The sequence below is a fragment of the Elephantulus edwardii genome, unplaced genomic scaffold (assembly GCF_000299155.1).
Source record: "Elephantulus edwardii isolate Elephantulus edwardi_28Jun2011 unplaced genomic scaffold, EleEdw1.0 scaffold00283, whole genome shotgun sequence".
Classification (NCBI taxonomy): domain Eukaryota; kingdom Metazoa; phylum Chordata; class Mammalia; order Macroscelidea; family Macroscelididae; genus Elephantulus; species Elephantulus edwardii.
Window position 1 is genome coordinate 528,243 of NW_006400033.1, and position 5,821 is coordinate 534,063.

The following is a 5,821-nucleotide window of genomic DNA, read 5'->3' on the forward strand; positions in this document are numbered from 1 at the left end:
CAGATTGTTAATAGACCTTCCACCAATCCTGGCACCACACTTCTCCTCATAGAGCCCAGCTTCTCGGATAATCTGGTCTGCATACAGGTTGAAAAGGTATAGAGATAGGACACATCCCTGGCGAACACCTTTCCCAATTTTAAACCATGCAATGTTTCCTTGCACTGTTCTGATGACTGCATCTTGGTTCAAGTGTAGGTTTCGCATTAGGATGATCAAGTGTTCTGGGATTCCCATTCTTCTCAGAGTCAGCCAACAGTTTGTTATTATCCACACAGTCAAATGCCTTTGCATAATCAATAGATACCAGTAGCACGCTTTTAATTATGAAAGCCAGTATCAGCAGATGCCCCTGGGAAACAAGCCTGGGAACACCTGTATCAGAGTGTGTTGTTCACACAAGAGATATGGCTCCTCTGGATGCAGTGTTTGTGTAGGAAGTAAGGGGGAGCCCAGATGCAGGTTTGAGATGTGAAAGAGTGAAGGACAAAGATAGGAGAGACTTGATAGACAGAGTCAGAAGAGAAAATAGAACCAGAAAGTTAGGAGTGGGGCTTTAGGATGAAGGTAACTGATGAGGAGGGAGGGTGGGCATAGAGATCTGAGGCTGTTGGTGCTGTCCTGAGGTTTTCAGATAACAGAGGGGAGGGTCTTCATACAGAGCCTGGCTCTCCTTTGTGGAGCACACCCCCACATCCCCTCTGCCAGCGCTCGCTGGAGCACTTACATAGCTTTAAAGCAGTTGCACAGACTTGAAGCCCACTCATGGGCTCCTTCCTCCTATGTGTAACAGGACATACACTGGGCTCCAAGGGTTTTCAGTGACTTGTTTCCAGCTTATAGATTGCCACGCCTTGTTTGCAAGGCACCTCTAAGTAGGCTCAAACCCTCCACCTTTTGGTTAGGGGCTGTGCATGTTAGCTGTTCAGTAGGCATTTAGCCAGGCCCTTGTGAGTAACTTTAAGCCTCTGAGCACTTTTGTGGCATCCTGGGTGATGTGAACAGCTTGTGCTGTGCTGTGCTGCTCACTGCAGGGGCAGAGGCCTGAGGCCACCAGAGATGCCTGGAAACCAACACCACGCAGTCTCCTCATGAATGTCCAGCCGTCAAAAACACGATAGGAGACAGTGTTCTACTCCTACATACCTGGGATCCCCATGTGTCAAGATCAACTTCACAGCTGCTGGTAAATGTGTCACCACCCTTCTCTTGACCTTGTACAAAGAATGATGTGAATAAGTAGGTTATGCTCCTTGGGGAGAGATTGCTTATTCATTCCACAGACATTTACCAAGCGCCCATGTGGGCAGGCGCCGGGCATGGGGCTAGGTGCCTGGGCACCCCAGCTAGCCAGGGGCTCTAGCTTGGGTGAGGAGACAGACTCAAAGCCACCACAGACAGCCCATGGAAGGAAAGGGTACAGGCACTGTGCTCGGCTCCCGGGGCTACACCCCACTCCACGGTGGCTGCCTCAGTGTCCTCATCCGCGAGGGACAGGCTCATGTAGGCTCCTGTGCCATGCATGCTGCGAGGACAGCCTATAAACAGCACCTTCATTCATGAGGACGCGGTAACAGTAGTGTATTTACTTTTAATGTGGGGAAAGAATGAGTAATTGCCTCTTGTATAATTTACTGCCTCTGAAAACCCACTGGAACATCAGCAGTCAGCTATGGGTCTCTTCCAACTCGACAGTACACAACAGTAACAACAATTCTTTTTAATGTTTTGTTATTACTGCTATCACCTCAGTAGGGAGCTCTGGTGATGTGGTGGTTAAGGAACTGAGCTGCCAACTCAAAGGCAGGTGGTTCAAATCCACCAGCTGCTCATCAGGAGAAAGATGGACACCCTCTTCCCGTACATTTTACAGCCTTTGAGAACCTGCTCTCAGGCTGGCTATGAGTCAACTCAAGGACATAGAACCACCACCACAGAAGTGCTACCAGATATGAAGGATGGCTAGGAAGTTCTCAGGGAAAATCGACCAAACACTTCACAAAAGAAATGGCTTTTGGAGATGAATCTTAAAGGGTTAGTGGAACTTGGCAAGTAAAAAGTGAAAGCTTGTGCAGTCAGGTTGGGGGAGGGTGTACAGCCTGTCACAGTGCCAGCAAGAAGGGCTTGGTGGGGACAGTTGCTGGTGGTGTGACCGGAGCCAGGTTGTGCGGGCCTGAGTCTGGGAAGCAGGAGTGGGGTGAGGCTGGTGGAGAAGGGCTGCACTAGGGGCTCTGGAACTCAAGGCTCCAGGACTCTATGCATGAGTGGATGGAAGCCTCAGAGCACCTTCGGCCTGGGCTAGCTTTGTTTTTTCTTTTCTGGAGCAAGCAAGGAGCGCTGGTCACTCTAATCTCAGTCTAATCCCCTGCAGCGAGATGCTGGGGGCTTTATGACATGGAGAGGGACAGAATGTGCCAGATCTGCACATCACTTTGATGGACTGACTCTGGGCTGTCAAATGCAGGGACAGAGGGCCCGGCCAGCTGAGTGAGGGCCTCCTCCATGGCCAGGTCCCTGCAGGCACCCCAGCTCTAGACAGCAGGGCTCTCATAACTCCTTTAGCACCTAGAGGAGCCTTCCAGGCTGTCAGGAGGTGACGTGCTTTCTCTTGTCTCTCTGGCTGCTTACGCTGCCTCAGGCCAAGGCCTGGAAGCCGGCCTGGCAGAAGTGGACACTGACTGGGGCATCTGAGCCAATGCAGTAGCTTAGGTGTTTCCCAGAGTCGATGGCCTTGCGCCCACGGCTTTGCTGAATCAGCCCGGCATCTGGCACCCACCGCATTCTGACCAGTGTCCCAAGGTCACCAGTAAGCCCTGCATCCCTCAGACATTTGCGTCCCCTGCACAAAGTCAGCCCATGGTACTGATGCGGTTACAAGTGAGGCCGACACCATCCTCAGCTTGTGGAGCGTGACGTCCCTGGAGAGTCTGACACTAGACAAATCACTGTGGCTGTCAGCGGCCGTCCTGCTGACTCCCGTGCTAGCCCGCATGTGCAGGGTGGGACTGCTGCAAGGGATTTTCAAGGCTGGAGGTCATCGGGAAGCAGAGGCCCCAGCCTGCCTTCCAGTGTGCCTCTCGGCAGGCCAGAACCACCACCCCTTTGGCCAGCAGTCAGGGAATCCAGCATCCAGGCTGAGAAGGGAAGTCCAGGGTCAGACTTGTGGCAAGCAGGGGACACGACAGGGACGGGGGGCCTATGATGCAGGCAGTGCAGGCCCAGGTGACGGGGGCAGGGGACACTTCCCTGATTCCTGGTGGACCCTGAGCAGTCAGGGGTGGGGTGGAGTAGCTGGTGAAGGTGACCGGTGCCCATAGTCCAACTTAGCCTCCAGCCTCATCCCCCTCCAAGCCCTGGGGCCCAGGCACTGCTGTCCACTCCCCTCTGCTTCACCTCCTCCCTCCTGCTGCCACTCCAAGACTGCTGGGTTGTTTTGCTGACTTATTTTGCTCCTCACACTCAGATGGCCTTAACCACACATAGACCTGCTTAGAGGGCATAGGTCAGATTGTTCCAGCTCAGGCTTCACCCTCAGAGGGCACAGGCCCTTGGATAGCTCGTGGCTGACCACTGGTGTCCTTGCCTGTCTAAGAGATTCCCTTTATGATGTCCGTCTGGGGATTTAGTGACAGGATGGCAGCAAATACTTTGTATAAGGCTTGGGTAAACAAACTTCTTTCTTCTTCAGCATCAGAAACTGACTTGGTTCAGTTAGCTTTTTTTTTTTGGTCCCCTCTGGAGACTTAATAATGTGGGCCAGTGTGTCAAACTGATCCTTGAGTGATAACCTGTATCAGAAATGTTCCATGTAAGTCTTCGAAATGCCCAATGCAGGAGTCATGAGATGGAGTGATTCCAGAATCCACTTGAATTAACACCTGGTGACCACATCACTCAGGACGGATTAACTTGAGCTCCCATCTTTTGTCTGTTCATTCATTTAGAAGTTATTTTAGAGACTTTAGTTAGTGATGGTAGAATAATTCAGAAAAAGATTGTGATAATGGTTACGCATCGTGAAGAATATACTCAATGTCACTGAATTAATAAACCAAACCCATTGCTATTAAGTCTGACTCCTAACTACCCTATAGGAGCCCTACATACACTACCGAGCCTAGGGAGCTCTGGTGGCCTTATAGGAAAGGCATTGTATTGCCAGCCCCAAGGCAAGTGGTTCGAGTCCATCAACTGCAATACAGATGGCAGGCAGACAATCACTTCCCATGCAATTTGTAGTCTCTGAAAACCTTTTGGAGGGTCAGCTATGAGTCAGTTCTGACTCAAGGTTGGAACTGACATAACAACAAGAGCCCTGGTGTGGAGAGTGCCTTATGTTGATCTGTTGGTCCGCTACTGGAGGGTCATGGAGTTGGAATCTGTTTGACAGCAGCAGAATATGGCTTAGAATTGCACCCTAGGTCCTAAGTTTCCCAGGCTGTAAATCTTCACGGAAACAGACTGCTTTATCTTTCTCCTGCTGAGCACCTGAGAGATTTGAACCGCCAACCTTTCTGTTAATAAATAAGCACTTTAGCCATCACACCCCCAGGCGTCCTTGCCATTTAATTATGTGTGTAAAAATTATTGAGTAAGCAATGAATGAATGGAAATCCAAATTAAAAATAAAATTATTGAGTTAGCAAATGTTTTGTTGTAAATGTTTACTGTTGTGGCAAGGCAGGTATTTGAAACACCAACCTTTGGGCTAGTAGTTAAGGACTTTGACCCAGGAAATTACTGTGTGGTAGGTGCTGAGAACACAGTATTGAGCAGAAAAGCCAGTCTCTGCCCCTCAGGGTCCCTGCAGTGCACTGAGGGAGACTTGTCTTGATCAGAGAATATCAGAAACTCTGCTGTGCATGGTACAATGTGCTCTGAGGGTGTAGTAGGGAGATTTGACCTGGCACGTTGGCGGGGGGATGTCCGTGAAGCACCAGTAGTGGAACTGGCATTGGAACAGACACCAACCAGAAAAAGATGGGAGAGGGAATATTCCAGAGCAAACAGCATGGGCAGCTGCATGGTGGACAGCAGGAGCAGGAGGGAGAAGTAAGGGCTGGCAGAGCCTTGCAAGGGAGCTCTCTCGTGGCTTAGTGGCAAGGAGCTGTGCTCGTCTCCCATGGTTCGTATCCACCAGCAGGTCCTTGGGAGAAAGATGGGCAGCCTCCTCCCTTACTTATTTTAGAGCCTTGGAAATCCAGTGGTGATTGATGTTAAGTGAAGACGGGTACAAAGGAAGTGAGCGAACTGTAACCTAGAGGCTGACAGTTCACCCCCACCAGGGGCACTGCAGAGGAGAGCACTGGTGACTGCTTCTGTGATATTACAGTCAGGACACACAGGGAGTTCTGCCCTGGGACATGTGGGGCTGCCTCAGAATCCACTCAGTGGTGCTGGGTATTCTGGCAGCCCCATGATGGGATCAAGTCTGAGGATACCGAAGTCTGGAGGAACTTCGAGGGGAAAGGAAGCCCAGGGTATGGGTGGGCTCCGAAGAGCAGCATCCCGTGGGATCTGGCAGCTGGAGAGGAAGGTGGGCCTTAAGCTGCAGGAGATATGGCTGCCCTACCATTTTTTTCCCCTTTCATGACCCTGGACCACCCTTTTGTGCTGCCAGACCACAGATTGACAGAGATTGAAGGAAGGTGGGTGTGGAGTTGTAACTGGAGACAGTGGCTTCCCAAGTGAGCACAGAAAAACCTCAAGGCATTTCTATGAACCCGCAGACTCACAGAGACATGCTCATAGCATTTCCATCAAATAGGATCCAGGAAAATCTCATTTCTCTCTTTTTTTCTTTCTCACCCCACCTCAGGCT